Source organism: Panthera uncia, chromosome B1 (assembly GCF_023721935.1).
Source record: "Panthera uncia isolate 11264 chromosome B1, Puncia_PCG_1.0, whole genome shotgun sequence".
Taxonomy (NCBI): domain Eukaryota; kingdom Metazoa; phylum Chordata; class Mammalia; order Carnivora; family Felidae; genus Panthera; species Panthera uncia.
In genome coordinates, this window is record NC_064811.1 from 93,919,645 (window position 1) to 93,940,972 (window position 21,328).

Here is a 21,328-nt window from a genome sequence, read left to right on the forward strand (position 1 = left end):
CATACCTATTCAGAAGATACTACTGATCTCCAGGTCTTTTTTATGACTGTGTCTTCTATTACTTTCTGAGATTATTTTTTACTCTTCTCTCTCTTTTTTTAATGTTTTATTTATTTTTGAGAGAGTGAGCAAGTACACACAAGTGGGGGAAGGGTAGAGAGAAAGGAAGACAGAGGATCCAAAGATAGTTTTTTGCTGAGAGCAGACAGACAGATGTGGAGCTCATACTCACTAACCATGAGATCATGACCTGAGCTGAAGTTGGACGCTTAACCGACTGAGCCACCCAGGAGCTCCTTTTACTCTTCTGATTCTTCTCCATGCTCCTAATCTGTCTTTTTTCTACCCTCTAATTTTTTAATTTTCCTTTTATTCTTCTAAAATTCCTTTTTGAGTGATCTCATTACAAAGGGTTAATTCCAAGTGGAACACAATCAATTAGCCCCCATACGTTTTCTAAAGTCATAAAATATAACTGAAAGGAAGTGTGGTTTAAAAAAACAGGTCTAAGATAGTGAAGCAACTTGTCTAAGATGAACTAGGGAGGAGGGCATTCTGATTGTAAATGTAATCCTTGTTACATTATACCAGGAGTCGGGAACCCACAACTCAGAGAAGTCAAGATGGAGAAGGAAGCCAGACAGCCATAGATGAAGCTGCACAGTACACCTTAGTTGAAAGTGATTCAATAGGAAAGGGATTGCTTTAGGTGGCCGTTTGTTTAAATGATGATTGTCCTTTTGTAATTAGTGTTCCATGTCACCATTTAATTTGTTTTCAGTTCCATATTGGCATTTGTCATGGTCCCATTTCTTTTGGTTTCTTGAAATACTCTAATGGCCTTCCAAAACAATTTTCTTTTTTTTCTTTTCTTTTCTTTTCTTTTCTTTTCTTTTCTTTTCTTTTCTTTTCCTTTTCTTTTCTTTCTTTTCTTTTTTTTTTAAATAAATTTAAGCATGTTTAAAAATTTAAACTACTTGTATCAAAGGAAACTTTCCTAGGGTACTTGTATTTGTAGTTTAGTAGACTAAGTAACTTACTGTCTTCTCACTAGTATAACTTCAGTTCCTTCTTGTAGGACTACTAATTATCTATTGCCCATCTACTAGGCTGCTTTACAACTTTCCATTTGCACTTGCTATCACATTACCTGAAATTCCCTTTTCCTAATACTTATATTGGCACTTTCTTTATTAAAAAGTCACTTTCTCAGTGAAGCCTTCCCTCATCACCTTTTCTAAAATTTCAGCCCCAATCCTTCAGATCCCCTTTCCTGTTTTGTTTTGTTTTGTTGTTTTGCTTTATTTTTGCATAATACTTACCATTATCTCTAACATGCTGTATATTTTGCTTATCATCTGCCTCCCCTTTAAACTGTAAGCTCCCTGAGGGTAAGGTTGCTGTGTTTTGTTCATTCTTATTTCTTGAATACTAGGAGAAGTCCTGGATCCTGGTAGGTGCTTGTAATAGGTATCATCGTGTTTTACACAGAAACCTGTGTACTTCAGTGAGCCCAAATGAAGAAAATATGCTTCTAGAACAAGATGAAAGAAACTGAATTTCTTCATCAAAAACATAAATTGAGATATCAGAAGAAAATGTCTACATAAACTCAAACCCTCTCTTTCACATCAAAAATCACTCTCTTTACTGACAGTCTTTGCTTTTGGAATCCTGATTAACAATTCTGTCTTTACTTTCAGTTGTCATTTCAAAACACTGAGCACCTGAGATTGTAAGTGTCTGTTTTTGTTAGGAAACAAATGCTTCTGTCATTGCTGCCAAATTTAAGAAAAGTATCAAGGAAACAATGTTTTTCTATTCCTTTTTATGTTTCCTTTTGAAACAAAATACAAGTAACAAAGAAAGTGTGGGTTGTTTTCAGAATTCATTATACAAGCATAAAGAAATTCAGATGTCAGGAAGCTGGCATGAATCCTTTCCACTCTTGCCCTCAGAGCACAGTTGGAGGACAAGGTCAGCTGGCAACCATTCTTTATTTTTCTTATGCATTTTCTGATGCCTCTTCAGAGAAATTCCAAAAATGACTTTCTTCATTGCAATGTAAAAAGTAAAAATTTTCAAAAGATAAGAAGGACCATCAGGATTGACCTGTTCACCTAAATCGAAACCAGAATTTGTAATGGTAGATTTTGATCTCAGAAAAGGCAGAAAGTTTCATGGTATTCATATATTTTAGAATCGCATACTTCCTTTTTCTTTCTTGATGTGGTGGACAAAAGCACAAACTTTGAAGGTAGACAAATTTCAGTCTCAACTTCAGAGTTACATAGCTGTGTCACCTAGGCCAAATGCTTTTACCTGTTTAATTATTAGTGTCCTATCCTGTAATTATGCTTAATGTATCTATTAGGGATGTGTTGAGTATTAAATGAGATAATTTATATAATGTGTATGATGTAAAGTAGGCAAATAGATACTTAAAATTACTTAGCCTCCCCATAATACACACACACACACACACACACACACACACATGTTCATTCTTCTTATAACTTGTTAATTTATTTCATTTAATTACTAATTTAATACATTGTCAAGAAATTTAAATTTTGACTATATACTAGTCCTGTCCTATTTATTTGATACAGGTATTTTGGCAATTTGCTGACAATAGCAAAAAGTGACATGTTTTTAAAAGGGTTAAGTAAAGCTGCAGAGAGTGTGGTCAGAAAACTTGGTCAGAATTCCTAGACTGATTTTCTGTGGCTGAATGCTGAGGTTCTACCATGAATTCCTACAACACTGTTGCTTCTCCAAGACATTCTCTCAACAAGTCAAATTTAATATGCTTGAAAATATTATCCTCAAGATTACTGCTCTACTTTTTAGGGTAAATTACTTAGTTGCCATTTTTCATTTTCAGTGAAAATGCAGTGCTTCATTTATTATAGTCTTCCATAGCAAAAGGGTTTAAACTGCCTGAAAAGCTTTTCTTACTTTCCGTTCTACTAATTCTCTACAAGTAAGGAAATGTAATTGCTATAAGCCTAAATCATCTGAACATTAGTCTTACATAGTCATGGGATTTCTTATTAAAACAGATGACAGAGACTAAACTGTAATAGATGCCTCTTTCTTAATGCATTCATTATTTTGATGTACTCATAATTATTTAAATAAATATTTGGTAAATGTAAAACTTTATCTTTTACATACATGCGCATTTATGTAATAATCGGTTGTGTCACATGGCTTCAAATTTGACTACAAATAACATAGCATTCTGGCTGGTAAGAGTGAACAAGTGCCATGGTGAAGAATGTTTTCTTTCATTATTTAAAGCTCTAGGGTGTTTCTTTAACTTTCCTTGAAAGAATTAAGTTTAGGTGTTAATTAGTATCCCTGTCAAACTGTCAAGCAGTTAGTTACTAAAACAGGAATCAAAAGATTATTGAAGCAGAAAGAAAGTAGAAGCTTTAAATATTTGTTAGAAAATAAAGCTCCCCAAGGCTTGTTTCAGATAGCATTTTATAGCTTTATTTTTTTAACCTAGAAAATGTCTTAGAGGTCTAGTTGAGCACCTCTGTATCCTCCACCACCATCTTGCATTTTCTCTTATGTAGGAGTGCATAGATGGGCTGTAGTGAATGCATTTACATGGTGTCCCACAGAGGTGCCCCCTGGGACCCCTTATTCTCTGAGTTCATCTTCCAGCTTCTGAGTGCTTTCCTGCTAATGCCTCTTAACCTGTGACTTTTGGAGGATTGTAATGGAGCCTTTTCACCTGGAGAAGTTGCTGGATGCCCTGGCAGTTCTTAGGACATCCCTCACCTCCCAAACCCCCATAGACATTGACTGGTGCAAGAGTACAAAGCCTAGCTTCTTTGCCTCCCTTTGTGATCAACTTTGAGGTATAATTAACACCCCAGAACTCCTCATGGTATCAGGCTGTCTGGAAATTTTCCTGAAAATTTGCCTGTGCTTGGTTTGCCTCCCTTCCTTATTCTGTTCTCCTCACAGCCTTTGTGATTGCTTCTGGAAGCTTGTAAAATGTCCTTTCACTGGAATCCTTGGCTTAGATTGGCTTCCAGAAGAACTGGCCCTGTGACACCTCCTATAGCATTTTATAAAGAAATATACTAAGCAGGTTAAGTGACTAGATCCACTCTTGAAATTTGTAAAGGAGAGAGGGCAGAGAGTGTGTATACTCCACTGTTTAACAGGCAGCAAAATCTATACAACAGTGATCTTAATTGTGGATGCCCAGTAGAATCATATAGGGAATTTTTTAAAGAACACTGGGGCAAAAGACACATTTTGATAAATATTAAATAAGAACTTCTAGGTGTGGAGGCACAATAGTGGTATTTTTAAAGTGCCCGAGGTGACTCTAGTATGCAGCTGGGATTGAAAATGATTGTCATGGAGTTAAACACTTGGTAATATTTTTAACAAAAGTGGTGAAATCGAAGTAGGGTTGGGTAAGAAATAGCAATCAAGTGGAATTTAGATTTGGCAGTGCTAGAATATTCTCTGTTCTTTCCAATTTGATAGGGAAACAGGAACAGATAAGTTTTTTAAACAAAGTTTATAATCTTAAATGGCATGAATAAATGAGTAGAGCAGATAAGACTACTTTTTACAAAATCTTCTTTTATTGCTTGCTATTAAACATGCAGAAACAGTCTGTGTTTCTACCATATGCTTTTCTCCTTCCTCACTCCCACTTTATTCTGAAATACATAGCCCTCGCTGCTGATCTTTCCATTTTCCCATTTTTGGCAGAATATGGAGACCAGAAGTGTTCATTAAAAAAAAAAATTATCTAAATGTTAGGACGCTGACACTTGTTCTTAGTCCAGCAGAGGCAATAGGAAGACTGCCCTAAAATGCCATAAAACCATGAAGACAAGCTGTAACAGTTCTAGCTGGTCATTGCCTTTTGGGAACCCAGGGCTAGTGTTGCCAAAAATTTGGTTTTTCAAGAGTCCAAAATCTAGATTTTATGAGAATTCACATTACATAAATGTTAACAAATAATTTTTTAAAATTTATGAAACTATTATGTCTGTGACATGGTGTTTGGACAACTGAAATAAATCCGTGCCATGGAGTTTTACTGTGGCTCACCAGTTTTTCACTTCTAGTTTACAGTATACTTGTAAATCTATATATTTTTGGAAAAATACTAATTTAACTCAAAATTTTCTTCCAATTCCAATTCCAATCACTTCCAATTCCAATCACTTAATGATCTGTAAATTTTGCTGACTTTGTATGATTCAGCCTTGCTCCTCTTCACCCTTACACATTTATGTATGCTTGTGGATGCTTCATATAATACATACACATGGAAGTAAGCATGCACAAATATTATTAGTTTGCATAAATTCAGATATTAAAATTTCTACCATAGCCTTCCAGATGGGAATATCCTAATAACTATGTAGCTTAGGTAGGGTCTACATAATATGTAAATCCAAATTAAAAGATCTTTAGATGGAAATTTTCTTATTGCTGCCAAATTTCTTATGTCTTTTTCCCTTCCTATTTTATAAAGCTTCCTGCTAATCAATAGTCTGATTAGCTGTTCAATATATATTTCCAGAAGTGCTGTATTTCTGTGACTGTGGGAGTAAGAACATTTAAGAGAAAGGAAAGTGAAGATCTAAAAATTTAAATATGGGTGCATGGGTGGCTCAGTCAGTTAAGCATCCGACTTCGACTTAGGTCATGATCTTGTGGTTTGTGAGTTTGAGCTCCGCATTGGGATCTGTGCTGACAGCTCAGAGCCTGGAGCCTGCTTTGGATTCTGTGTCTCCCTCTCTCTACCCCTCCCCTGCTCAGTCTGTCTCTCTCAAAAATAAATACACATTTAAAAATAAAAATAAAGATAAAAATTTAAATATGTGTAGTACCTTAAAATGTAAAACAGAGAGATTTGCATCTCTGAAGAAACATCATTGGAAAAAAATACTTTCTAGACTTTCTAATGTACTCAGGTCGCAGAGAAAAGATATGCAGTGAGAATCTTTGCAGCTGTAGAAGAAAAATGAGACAATAGCTTTTCATGTCTACTTATTTATTGCAATTATATATTATAATATTGGAAATTTGGAGCTCTTTGTAGAAGCAAGATAAAGATGACAGGGTTTTTTTTATAAGCCTATCACACAAATATATGGTTTATTCTGAAAGAAAAGTCTTAATATCTGAAAAAATAATTTTTTTTCTACAGGGGTAGAATGAGAACTGTGATAATCTGGTATATCCATTAATGAATGTCTGAGTGGAATGGAGACAGAGATAATTACAGCAGGAAGTGGACACCATTATACTAGGCATGTGTCAGGCTACAAGAGCCCTGTCATACTGAAACTTACAAACTAGGTGTGATATCATTTTGAATTCACACTAAATATTACATAATAATCAAATTTATGAGATGTCATAAAGCAGTATAGAATTTTACAAAAAGAGATAATGTAAATGCTTTGAGTTTAAAGGACAAAGAAAGTTCATGAAAGAGAAGTAGTTTGAGTTATACCCTAACTCATTTGAGAGATTAAATAATTTTTAGATCGAACCCTTGGTATTATCCCCAATTCTCTTTTCTTTTAGTGAATAACTGTGTAACAAATCTTATTACACACTGTCTTAGTGTCCTGCCAAGTAATTTGTACTCTATTAAGAGTTCCCTTGTGCTTGCTTTCTATTTAAAATAACTGGATAGGAATCCTGATTCCATGCTAGTAAATACCTACTCATTTTTTTCTTTCTTTACATTCTTTCTTTTATTAGTTCTTATTCTAATCATCTCCTGAATTTTCTTACAAAATGATGCTACTTAGGAATGAAGACTTGGTGTTTTTAACTGGTCTGGAAGAGCTGATTATTTAATCATATTACATAATTTTGGAAAATAAAGATAGAAACAGTCAGAGTCATATACTAAGGTAAGTTCTTTAACATCAAATATATTTTTAGAAAAATAAATATATACTTGCAGCTGTAGAGTGTTTGAATATTAACTTATTTAAATTTTATGCCACTTCTTAATCTTGACTATTAGCTGTACTAACTGTACAATATCTTAACAATATATTTTCTTTTGCATGTTTAGGGTATTACATGTATTTATATAAAAACAATTCATTTTTATTATTTAAATGGAATAAGGAGTAATATTTAATCACTATTTTTTGTTGGTTTTTGTTCATGAAAAGACATTAACTGCAAAAGACCTATAATCACTATTATCTCGTGTCTGTGCATTCCTTATTTTTCTTGTTCTTCTCATGCTCCTAGATTCCTCCTTATTTTTCTTTTCTCCTTTATCATTTCATTTTCATAACAGATGAGATAACATGCAGTCTGTTACCAACAACAACAAAAAAAACCAGTGTAAATTTGTATGGCATATTCTCTGTAAAAACACTATCTTATATAAAACACTAGCATATGCCATAGACAATGAAAATATGAATCCAATTATATTAGAGATAAAATATGTGCCTCTTAAAATGTAGAGAAGATATATAATGGGATATTTTTCAGTCATAAAAATGATGGAGCTCTTGCCATTTGTGACAGCATGGGTGAAACTTAAGAGCATTATGTTAAGTGAAATAAGTCAGACAAAGACAAATATTATATGGCATTGCTTATATTGGACTCTAAGACGTATAAATAGTAAATTGGTCATTGCCAGGAACTGGTGGGGAGGGGATGAGATGTTGCTCAAAGAGTACAAACTTCCAGGTATAAGGTGAGTAAGTTCTGAGAATGTCATATGAAACATGGTGACTAATAGGTAACAATATTGTATATTTGAAACTTACTAAGGGAATAGATCTTAAATTTTCTGGTCACACACACACAAAGGAATTATGCCAGGTGATTGAGGTGTTAGCTAACCTTATTATTGTAGCAATCATTTCATTAAATATACATGTATTAAATCATCACAGTGTACACTTTAAACTTATACAGTATTATATGTGAATTATATCTCAATAGAGCTTGGGAGGGGAAAGGAAAACATGTACCTTTAAAAAATATTAATAGTTTATAGGAGAAAAAAAGAGTAAGATATAGCTGGACTAATGCAAATAAATAAGGAGAGATAAGAAAGGAGTCATAGCAACAGGATTCATACTGTGAGCAAGGCAAGAATCCCACAGAAAAGATTTAAATTCTTTTTCTTTTTTTTAAAAGTTTATTTACTTTGAGAGGGAGAGAGAGGGGAAAGAGAGGGAGAGAGAGAGTCTCTCAAAAATAAGTAAACACTAAAACAAATTTAAAAATGGTGAAGATGGTTAAGATGATACATTTTATGTTATATATTTTTTTCTTACAATTAAAAAATACTAAAAATTACAAATGGAGAACACACACAAACCCCTCAAGGAGAATAAAAATTAAGCGAGAAAATAAACAAAATGAATAAGACATTTAATGAGGACCATATTATGTGACGTAAGATAATAAAATTAAGATAAAACTATTTGTTATATTAAATTTAATAATGAGATAAATATACCTTTTAAAATAAAAATTCTCAGGGTACCTGAGTGGCTCATTTGCTTCAGCCTCTGACACTTGATTTCAGCTCAGGTCATGATCTCATGGTTGTGAGACTGAGCCCTAGTCAGGCTCTTCACTGGGCTTAAAATACTCTCTCTCCTCCTTCTGCCCCTCCCTGACTCATGCACATGTACAAGTGCTCTCTCTCTCTTAAAAAAAAATAAAATGAAATAAAATAAAAATTCTCTGGAACAAAATCAGTATTTAACTACCATATGAAAGAAGTACATCTACAACAAAATAAGGAAAGATTTAAAGTAATAGGATGTGCAAAAATACACTAAGCAAACGCAAACAAAAATAAATTAGCAAAGTAAAATTGAAGATTAAAATATCTCACAAGTGCTCTTTGAAATATAAAAAGATAAAAACAAACTATGAAGGTATTGCTTGAATGGTCATCCAATTAATAACATAGCCTCAAATTTCACAAATCAAAAACTGGATGAAATATAAGATAAAAATCCACAGAAACACAACATCTATATCAAACTTTGTTGCATGATCCCATGAAGGTCAAATAGACAATCTCAATGTATAGAAGAACAAATAAGCATGAGTAATATAATAGGTTATATATATGCATATAAGTAAAACCTTGGATTGCAAATAAGTTGTTCTGCAAGTATTCTGCAAGATGAGCAAATATTTCTAATGAATTTTAACTTGATAAAAGATCAATGTCTTGCCATATGAGTAGTATGTGATGCCAGATGTCACATGATCACGACTGAGCCAAAATCAAGAGTCAGACAACCAACTTGAGCTAGCCAGATGTCCCTCTTCTTTCATTTTTTAATTTACTTTTTAAAAACTTTCTACATTTATTTTTAATTTATTGGGATTGACTATATAAGTGGTTTACAATAGGACTTTTGTTGTTGTTTTCCCCAGATAAAGAGTCAGTGGTAGTAGCATTATTTGTAGGTAAGCTGTCTTTTGCTAAATTAATTGAAATAAGTTTATCATAGATTACTTTTGTGTGTGTGTGTGTGTGTGTGTGTGCAAGTGTGTGTCTGTGTGGGTATTTCAGTGGATATATTTATTCTTTTTTTTCCTCATTCTGTAACATACAGATTTTAACTTTAAAGTTCCTTGATAAAATTTATAATTTTCTTAATATATACCTTTGTCAATTGTTAAGTGTGTTAACCTTTTTAAAAAATTTTTTAATGTTTATTTTTGAGAGAGAGACAGAGACAGAGAGAGAGTGAGTAAGCATGAGGAGGGAAGGAACAGAGAGGGGACAGAGGATATAAAATGGTCTCTGTGCTGACAGCAGCAAGCCCAATGTGGGGTTGAACTCACAAACCATGAGATGACCTGAGCAGAAGTTGGATACTTAACCGACTGAGCCACCCAGGTGCCCCTCTTTTTTTATATTGTAAATGAGCTTAAGTTTTTTTCTTTGGTAATATTCCTTTAGAGAAAAACTAACGTTTTCTACAAATATTCCTTATATCAAATATTTTCCAAATATTTTCTTAATTCAGTTTAGTAGTTTTGATTTTTGTTGTTATTTTTACTAGAAGTTATTGGATTTTTCTCAGTATAGCATTGATATACTCTCTGCTGCAAGTAACAGGAACAAAACTCCACTTTAATAGCTATAGACCATAAGGAAAATTAATTTTGTCACATGACCAGAGCCTTGTAGGTAGAGAGAGTCTACAGTTGTTTAATTCGGCAGCACAAAGACTCGGATTACTTCTACTTTTCAGCTGTGCCTGTCACTGTGTCAGCTTCCTCTCAGATGGCTCCACTCATTGTTATGGGATGGGGGCACAGTTTCATGTATCACACAGTAATATTACTATCAAAAGTACAGAGGCCACACAAAAGGAGAAACTTTTCTCCATGTATCCTTTTTAACATTGAGAAAAACACTTTCCCCAAATATTGCCAGGGCCGTTCTCATAAAAATGAATTAGTGATACTTGTGTCACATGCCCATACCAAAAGCAGGAGCTGAACAGGTAAATGGGACCCCACGATTGACTTACACAAACAGGGCATACCCATGAGTAACAAGGAAAGGGGAAGATACCAAGTAAGACTGTGGTTTTGTTAGCAAAAAAGAATGGTGGGAATGGCCATTGGATAGGCAGCTAATGGAAACTTCACATGTTGATGCTAAAAAGAACAAGGTTTATCTATTCCTGGCCAATATGTATTACATGAGGGTTTTTTTTTTTTTCTACTTGACCTATTAAATTTGCTAGAATATCCAAAAGATGTTGAATAGATATGATGATGGTAAGTGTCCTCATTTCTTTTTGTTTTTAATGGCTTAACATTTAAACGTTTTGAATGAGGTTTACTAGGTTTTTTTTCTTCATGATATTTAAGAACTTTTCCTCTGTGAATACTTTACCAAAAGTAAAAGCTTATAATTGAGTAGAAGATAAGAGAAACAAAAATAGTATAAAGAATATTCAGATACAAAATAAGAATCCTGGAGGATGCCTGTGTGGCTCAGTCGGTTAAGCGGCTGATTTTGGCTTAGGTAATGATCATGTGGTTCATAAGTTCGAGCCCCACTTCGGGCTCTGTGCTGACAGCCCACAGCCTGGAGCCTGCTTCGGATTCTGTGTCTCCCTCTCTCTCTGCACCTCCCCCATTCTCTCTCTCTCTCTCTCTGTTTCTCAAAAAAAAAAAAAAATGAATAAATATTTAAAAAAATAATAATAATCCTTGGAAGAAGATTATAATAGTTTTCTCTTGCTCCTGATAAGGGAAAGGAACTTAAAATATTTGAATAAATTATCCACCTAATATTTGGATAATAATTTTTAATGCTGTAAAGATGTGAATTCTTCCTAAATTAATCTATAAATATGTCATCCAAATAAAAAGAGACTTGTAAAACTTGATATGGTTATACTAATAGTCAACTGGAATGGTACACATTGAAGAATAGGCAGGAAGCCTTCTGAAAAGTGAGTACAGGAGCAGGGTAGAGTTTTCACCTCCACAGAATAAGGCTTTAAATAAAGGCGAGCCAAACCATTAGACAGAGTGTTACTGATTCATGATTTAGACAGCAAAGTGGTATAGAAATAGACTTAAAGGCCAAATGAAATTTAGAATGTAACACAATTGTCATTTCATGCCAGAGATGTAAAGGTGAATTGTAAAACAATTGTAGAATTAATGTGAAAATTTTCAAGGTATTAGGAAAATTGAGGAGATTACAAACTTAACTCCGTATGTGTGATATAACTTCAGATAGAAAAAAGATGTAAATAGTAAAAATAATACCATAACATGCAATGTAAAATGCTAGCTTTATTATTTTTTTTAAGTTTGTTTATTTATTTTGATTTATAGAGAGAGGTAGAGAGAGAGGGAGACAGAGGATCTGAAGTGGGCTCTGTGCTGACAGCAGAGATCCTGATGTGGGGCTTGAACTCACTAACTGTGAGATCGTGACCTGAGGTGAAGTCGGACACTTAACTGACTGAGCCACCTAGGTGCCCCTAGTTTATTATTTTTTTTAAAGTTCAGAAGCCATCTTTTTAAAGCTTAATTGTTATTTTATTTTATATTTTCCAAAATAAAAATAAATTTTTCTTTTGAAGATTAATATTTTGTTTTGTTTTGTTTTAATTCCAGTGTAGTTACCATGCAGTGTTACATTAGTTTCAGGAGTACAATATAGTGATTCAGTAGTTCCATAAGTTACTCAGTGCTCATTATGATAAGTGTTATGCCTTTACCTATTTTACCCATCAACCTACCCACCTCCCCTCTGGTAACCATCTGTTTGTTCTGTATGGTTAAGAGTTTGTTTTTTTGGTTTGTCTCTCCCCCCCCACCCCTTTGTTTGCTTTGTCTCTTAAATTCCACATATGAATGAAATCATAGGATATTTGTCTTTCTCTAACTGGCTTATTTTGCTTAACATTATACACTCCATATCTATCCATGTTGTTGCCAATGGCAAGATTTCACTCTTTTTTATGTCTGAATAACAGTCCATTATATATATGTGTGTGTGTATTTATTATATATATTATATTTATTATAAATTATAATTATAAATTCTACATATGTTCATTGATATGTTTTTTTGTTTGTGTTTTTAGTTTTTCTGTCATTTATTTCTGCTTTAATCTTTATCAGTTCCTTACTTCTGCTGGTTTTTGGTTTTGTTTATTCTCTTTCTAACTCTTTTAGGTGTAAGGTTAGGTTGTTTATTTAAGATTTTTCTTCTTTTTTTTAATGTTTATTTTTGAGAGAGACAGAGACAGAGACAGAGAGTGACAGAGCATGATTAGGGGAGGGGCAGAGAGAGAGAGACACGGAATCCTAAGCAGGCTCTAGGCTGCAATCTGTCAGTACAGAGCCCGACGCAGTACTTGAGCTCACAAACTGTAAGATGATGACCTGAGCCAGTCGAAGCTTAACTGACTGAGACACCCAGGTGCCCCAAGATTTTTCTTGCTTCTTGAGGTAGGCCTATATTGCTATAATCTTCCCTCTTAGAACTGCTTTTGCTGCATCCCAAAGACTTTTGGACGGTTGCCCTTTCATTTTCATTTGTTTCCATGTAAATTTTGATTTCTTCTTTGATTTCTTAGTTGATCCATTCATTGTTTAGTAGCATGTTATTTAACCTGTATGTATTTGTGCTCTCTCCAGATTTTTTCTTGTGGTTGATTTTTGTTTCATTGCATTGTAGTCAGAAAAAAAGTAGGGTATGATTTCAGTTGTTTTCAATTGCTGAAATTTGTTTTGGCCAAATATGTGATTTATTCTGGAGAATGTTGAGTGTATATTTGAAAAGAATATGTATTCTTAGGATGCAGTGTTCTGAATATATTTGTTAAGTCCGTCTGGTCTGGTGTAACATTCAAAGCCACTGTTTCCTTGTTGATTTTCCTTTTTTTCTAAATTTTTAATGTTTATTTATTTTTTTGAGAGAGAGATAGAATGTTAGCCAGGAAGGGGAATAGAGAGAGGGAGACACAGAATCTGAAGCAGGCTCCAGGCTCCAAGCTGTCAGCACAGAGCCCAATGTGGGACTCAAACCTATGAACCATGAGATTGTGATCTGAGCCAAAGTCAGGTGCTTAACTGACTGAGCCATGCAGACATGCCCCCTTGTTGATTTTCTGACTGGATGATCCATCCTTTGATTTAAGTAGGGTGTTAAAGTCCTCCACTATTACTGTGTTACTATCAATTGGTTTCTTTACATTTGTTATTAACTGTGGTAGATATTTGGGTGCTTTTATATAGGGTGCATAAATATTTATAATTATTATATCATCTTGTTGGATTGTCCCCTATATTATTATATAGTGTCTTCCTTTGTCTCTTGTTATAATATGTATTTTAAAGGCTATTTTGGCTGATATAAGTATTGCTACTCAGGTTTCCTTTCATATCCACTTACATTATAAATGTTTCTCCATCCCCTCACTTTCAATCCACATGTGTCTTTATATCTAAAATGAGTCTCTTATAGCAGCATATAGGTGATTCTTGTGTTTTTATTCATTATATTACCCTATATCTTTTTATTGGGGTGTTCAGTACATTTACGTTCAAAATAATTATTGCTAAGTATATATTTATTGCCACTTTGTTACTAATTTTATGTTTTTTGTGTGTGTGGTTTGTTTTTAGTTCTCTGATCCTTCTTCTCTTGCTCTTTTCTCTTATGGTTTGCTGGATTTCTTTAGTGATATACTTGGTTTCCTTTTTCTTTATTTTTTGCATATCTATTACTAGGTTTGTATCATGGTTACCATTAGATTTGTATATAAACTCTTCTGCATATAGCAATCTATATTAAGTTGATGGTCACTTAAATTTGTACCCATTTTTTAGTCCTCTTCCCCCAACCCCCTATATTTTAGGTATATGATGTAATAATTACATCTCATACTCCTTTTATTTTGTGAATCCCTTAACTGATTTTTATAGATATACTTATTTTTACTGCTTTTGTGCTTCTTACTTTTCTTAAGGTCTTACTTAAGGTCTTTCTTTTCCACTCCAAGAATCCCCTTTAACATTTCTAGTAGGGCTAGTTTCATGATCAGGAACTCCTTTAGCTTTTGTTTGTCTGGGAAACTCTTTATCTCTCCTTCTCTTCTAAATGATAACCTTGTTAGATAGATTATTCTTGGCTACAGTTTTTTTTTTCCCTTTCAGAGCTTTGACTAAATCATGCTACCCACTTCTGGCCTGCCAAGTTTTAGCTGAAAAATCTGCTGATGGCCTTATGGGGTTTCCTTTATATGTAACTATCTTTTTTCCTCCCCTCTCTTTTTGCTTTAAAATTCTCAGGGGCGCCTGGGTGGCGCAGTCGGTTAAGCGTCCGACTTCAGCCAGGTCACGATCTCACGGTCCGTGAGTTCGAGCCCCGCGTCAGGCTCTGGGCTGATGGCTCGGAGCCTGGAGCCTGTTTCCGATTCTGTGTCTCCCTCTCTCTCTGCCCCTCCCCCATTCATGCTCTGTCTCTCTCTGTCTCAAAAATAAATAAAAAACGTTGAAAAAAAAATTTAAAATTCTCTCTTTATCACTACTTTTTCCATTTTAATTACTATGTGTCTTGTTGTGGGCCTTTTTGGGTTTATTTTGTTGGGTGATCTTTGTGCCTTCTGGATCAGGATATCTATTTCCTTCCACAGATTAGGGAATTTTTTGGTTACTATTTCTTCAAATAAATTTTCTGCCCTCTTTTCTCTTCTTCTTCTGGGATCTCTATAATGCAAATGTTACTAATCTTGACAGAATCACTGAGTTTCCTAGATCTATTCTCGTTTTGCATAATTTTTTTCTCTCTCATCTGCACAGCTCATTACTTTCCATTGCTCTGTCCAATAGGTTGCTGCGTCATTCTTCTGCTTCCTCTAACTGCTATTTATTCCATATAGTATATTTTTAATTTATTGTGTTCTTCATCTCTGATTGATTCTTTTTTATTTCTCTTTGTTAAAGGTCTTATTAATATCCTCTACTCTTTTCTCAAGTCCAGTGAGTGTCTTCAAGGTCATTACTTTAAATTCTCTATCAGACATATTGCTTATATCTATTTTGCTTAGGTCTCTTGCTGTAGTTTTGTCCTATTTTTTCATTTGGGACATATTCCTCTGTCTCCTCATTTTGTTTAATTCTGTGTCTTTTTCTCTGTTAGGAAGGTCAGTTGTGTCTTCTGTTCTTGAGGGTAATGGCCTTATGAAGGAGAGGTCCTGTTGTGCCATGCAGTTAGTGTCCCCTCTTCACCATAACCTGGCATTTCAGGGACATCTTCTCTCTGTTTTGCATGCACTCTGCTGTTGTGTCTTGGCCACTTTTTCCTTCCATTCCAGTCATCTCCAGTGGCTCTCTTTTCTCGTCATGTGCAGTGTTTGCTCTCTGTCGTGTTAGTGGGCCAGTATGGGGCCCCACATCGGGCTTGAATTGAGTCAGTCCAGGCATTTTCCAGAGATACAGTTGCATCAAACTACAGGGCACTTACCCAGTGTTGTCCCCTGAGAAGCTTTTCTTGGTTGTCAAGGCCAGCAATCAGATCAGCTATCTGCTTTGAGCCCACTGCTGGGTCTGCCACCACCTGGCTGGTATGTGTGGTAATTTTCCTCTCACCCAGGAGTCTATTTGGAGTTGTTCTGGCCCCTGTTAGGGCTGCTTGCACATGGACCTTGTTTGAACGGGTTCCAGTCAAGAGTGTATTGGAGGATACAGAACACAATGTTTTAACAAGGTATCTGATGGTCTGCTTGCAAATTGAGACCTCCCACCACAGCTATTCCAGGACTGGATGACTGGGACAGATCAACAAAGCATTGATCTTTAACACAATTTTAACAAGATCCATACCACTCTTCTGTGGAGGGGGCTTACTGCCACTGGAACAGAGGCCCTACTTAGCTCCCTGGTGGAAATGTGTTGGTATTAGCAAGGTTTGCATTGGTCTTCTGGGAGCAGGGACCTTCAGTGCTGGGACTGAAGCAAGTATGACTGGAAAGGGTGGATCCACCAAACCACAGGGGATCAGGGCTTGGTGTAAACAATTTAGGTAGTAAATGTCCCCTGTGCTGGTTCCTGCAGATGGCCCTGTATTTATACTGGGGGGTTAGGGAAGGGAAAAGGAGTCTGCCAGCTCTTTTGTTCCTGGAGAAGACCCTCTGTGAATTCTGTCCCTCTCTAAGCTCTGAGATTAGCAAGTAACTCTCCCTCTGTATGCCCTAGGTATTTTTCAACGTGCTGTGGGCTATGCTGGATCTATGCAGGCTATTTGTTGTGCTGTGTCTTTAAGGACAGAGACTCAGTTTCCTGTCATCCTCCAGTCTCTCTGAGAATGGAGCCTGATGATTTTTAAAATTCTAAGCTTTATGTCCCACTAGTTATAAGAATTCATGAAATTCAGCCCCTCTTGTTTCCAAAGCCAAATGTTATATGTATTCTTCTTCCCTGTGTGGGCTCCCTGGTGTGAGGGTCTGCTTTTATCCTTTCTCCACACTCATTGATCCCTCCCTTCTCCAGAGGGCTTGAGGTCTGTTCAGGTCCATGGTGTCTCTGCCTTTCCTACACTCTTCTATATGACCTCTTCTCTGTCTTTAGTTTGAGTTAGTGAGTTTGTTCTGCTAGTCTTAAAGTCATTTTATGGGTGGCTTAAACAACACAAATTAATATTTTCATACTGCTGGAGACTAGGAAGTCCAAAATCAACATTCCAACAGAGTTTAATTTTTTAGAGCTCTCTTCCTGGCTTACAGACAGACACATTCTCACTATGTCTTCACATGGCTGAGAGAGATAGATATTTGGTGTCTCTTCCTCTTTTATAAGGACACTGGTTCTATTGGTTCAGGACTCCACTTTTATGGCCTCATTTGATTAATCACCTCCTTAAAGGCTCTACTTCCTATATAGTCATTTGAAGGGATAAGAGTGTCAACATATGAATTTTAGGGAAACACAGTTCAGTCCATTGCACCAAGCTATCATTATTTCTTGCCTGAACTACTAAATTAACCTTCTAATTGGTCTGCCCATATCCCCTTTTGTACCTATCCAAATGGTTGTCATTGTAGCTGAAATCTTCTTTTTAAAACACGTATCACTCTTCTGCTGATGATAATTAAATGGTTTTACATTAGTTTTTAGATAAAAAAATTATTTTTTAAACTTTGCCTATAATGCTATGTATGGCTTTGTCCCTACATTCTGCTCCAGCCCTATCGCTACCAGGCCCTTTCTTTCCTGATGTCTGCCTCTAGTCACAGTGAGTTGAATATCCATGGTCCCTCCCACCAAGTGACCTTTAGACGTGTTATTTTCTTTGTGAGGAATTTTCTGCCTCCCATAACTTTCTTTGCCTAGTAAATTCTACTCTTTCCTCAGATATTTAGAAAGAATCATTGTATCCCAATTAAGTTAAAAATCCTGAGTGAGGGGATTTTGTTTCAATGTAATCATAGTATCTATTAGAGAGGCTGATGCATAGATGGTGCCTAATAAAGTCTTTGAATACATTAACTAATTAATGACATAAAACAAATCCCAGAAGACTTTCAGAAGATTACATAGCCAAATAAAGCCATACCACTCTCTCCAAGTTCCTTTAAGGTGGAATTTCCCAAATTATGATTCACTAAATACTAATGTTCTGTGAGACATTAGTAGATGTTTACAGAATAGAATTCTTGATCTCTAGAAATGCTGGGTTAAAAGAGATTTTTTTTTTATTACAGGGCTCCTTAGATCCTCTAATAGCTTACTATACAATATGAATCTTCTAGAGTAGATCATACCATTTAACATAACTTCTTTTTAAAAATTTTTTTAATGTTTATTTATTTTTGAGAGAGAGGGAGAGACAGAGCATGAACAGGGGAGGAGCAGAGAGAGAGGGAGACAGAATCAGAAGCAGGCTCCAGGCTCCAAGCTGTCAGCACAGAGCCCGACGCAGGGCTCGAACCCACAAGCCGCGAAATCATGACCTGAGCCGAAGTCAGATGCTCAACCGACTGAGCGACCAGGCACCCTTGATCACAAAACTCTTTTTATAAAATATATTTTAACATCATGAATGACACCAGTGTTCTAAAAGCATACTTTGGCAGACAGACTTAAAGATTTTGGCTATACCTACCATAAGGTAATTAAAATATATGCAAATAGATACTGGAATCATTCATCTTTATCCATGTATATTAAAATTTCCTTCTCAGATCCTTCAGACACAATGTAATTTTGTTTCTTTTTTCTTTTATTGGCTTTTGAATTTGAAAATAAATTGCACAATCTGTAGAATAACTTTACGTTGTTTTTATTTTAAAATAAAGATCAATGACATGGAAGCTAGAGTATCATTATTTCTTCCCAAAATATATTTATTTAACAAATATTAATTGAGAACTGTTAGTGTAAAAAGCTTCGCTCTGTGGGAGATTTTCATTTGTATTAGGTATGGCTTTGGTACATGAGAAGTCTATAATATGAAAGAAAATATAATCATATATATGATCATTGTAGCACAATAAGCATATAATTACAATATCAGTGAAAAAAAGCCATAGAGATACAAGCAAAGAATATCTAATAAATAGATAAAAATATTAAGTGAAGTGAGAGCTTCAGCTTAATAGTCTTAATATTAATGTCTTCAATAAACAAGTGAGCAAAGGAAAAAAGTGAGAAAGAAAGACAGAAACCAAGAAACAGACTCTTAGCTACAGAAAACTGATGGTTACCAGAGGGGAGGTGGATGGGGGATGGGCAAAATAGAGGAAGGGGATTGAAGAGTACACTTTAAAAAAATGTCTTCAATAAACAATAAGGCAAGGATACCTGACAATCTAGAGTATATGGGAAAGTTAGCCAAGAGGACTTGAGAAGATGAGAGAAGATTTAAAATTTGAGTTGTAGGGAATGGACTAATTTATCATCTAGAAATGAATAATATGATTGTCAAGTAGCTTTGAGAACCCAATTGAAAATAGTCAGCATGAATTTATGGTAGGTTGGTTAGAATAGTTCTATGATTAGCAAAGTCATCTGAGAGAAATGCTCTTCTTAACTTTCTGTGGCAGACACTGGAAAAATTTAACTCTTTATTTGAGCAAAAAGTCTATTTTGAACTATAATAGACCATTAATCTTCATTGTTAATTCCTCAGGTCATTGAACTTTCACAGAGAGCCTGATGTCAGTATCAAAGAGCTGAGCATTCCAATTTGTGTTTCTGCCTTTAGAATGTTGAGATATAAAATAATATGGGACTTTATTTCGTGCTCCAGGTGCTGTTGGTTTTCTATAAATATTATATAATCAGAGGGGTAATGTCCTGTACAGTTGTATTTCTGTCAGAATACATTGTGTTATGTTCCAAGTGGTTACACATGATTTATAATTGTTGGTAAGATGGTTCTGTCAGGCAAACAGTATTATGGCTTATTTTCACTTATCACATCTAATAAATCACTATAAATACAGGCCACAGAATAAATGAAGCACTGCAAAACAATTCTTAAAAATTCATTTGCCTTAACATTGTCTTATGGAGGGTTTCGGTTTATTGGGAAAAGAAAATGGATTTGTTTTCTCTAAAGAGCAAGCATACATCCCCAACATTTTTGCCCTCTTTTCCAGGGATAATAAGAGGTAGGATTATAGTACATTATTTTATACTTTCATACTCTCTATCTTTGCTAAGTATTTCTAACTCAGTAACCATATAAACTCTGAGTATAACTCCAGGATATTCTAAAAAATGAGAATTCAATAAGAAATTTCATATTTTCTTAGTATTATAGTTTGTCATTTCCCTTGTTTTCACCATCTCCATGTAAGTAGGAGAAAAAAGAAGGAAGGGAATACTGAGAGGGAAAGAAAGAATGCTTTTGTTCTGGCATTTTGACCTGAAGAAATGACCCATGCCCCATGTGTAGGTGATCATTGTCTAATAGAAAATATGACTCCCTTCTCTTACTGGGATTACTGGTCTAAGAGTCAAGAAACAGTCCTTACTTTCAAGCACATGGATATGGACGGACAACCTACCTTGGTCAGTATATTGGGGGTCCTTGCATAATAATGCATATGACTGGAAGGGGTCCACTATGAACACGCTGAGCCCTAGACACAGTTCCCAGTGGTGTGGCAGCTGGTGTTGAATCAACTTATTTTGACTATACCGAGACCCAATGCTGCCTCTCTATCTCTCCATAGACAGAAAACTTGGTGACTTACACAGCCAAGCAATAGTCAAGAAAGAGCCATTAATAATACTTGTAACATCAGCCCATTAATCCTTAGGAGGATTATCTAGGCCTTTAGATTATCAAGTTAGCAGATAGGAATAAATGCCTACAAAATATTCATATCTAGACTTTTTTTTTCCCTTCTCTCCTAGTTCCACCTTTGCAACACTCTCATGTCCTTGTACTCAAGTTCTCTGTAGCATTCAACATGTAAACTGCTCCCTGCTTGGTTTTTTTGTGTGTGTTTCCAAGACTCTATCCAGTGGGTCTCGAATTATACATCAGAATCCACAGAAACACAGGCGGTTGGGTCTGACTCCAGAGTTTATGTTTCAGTAGGATGGAGGTAGGGCCTGAGAATTTGCATTCCTAACATGTTCCTAGGTGAGTCTGATGCCTTTGTTCTGAGGACCACACTTTGAAAACCACCACTTGACGCTCTCATGGAAGCTTCATTTATCTCTACAAGTTTCTCATTTATTTATGCCACCATTATGGACACTTCTCATTATCCTCTTTACCAGATTAGTCTCCTTGAAATGACTTCTAATTTTTCCT

At 35.2% G+C, this 21,328-nt stretch overlaps 1 pseudogene; it reads left to right on the forward strand.

Annotated features, from left to right (window-relative positions):
* Window positions 1-3,733: 3,733 nt before the first annotated feature.
* Window positions 3,734-21,328, forward strand: part of LOC125922406 (nucleolar protein 10-like) — a 110,762-nt pseudogene continuing 93,167 nt past the window's right edge.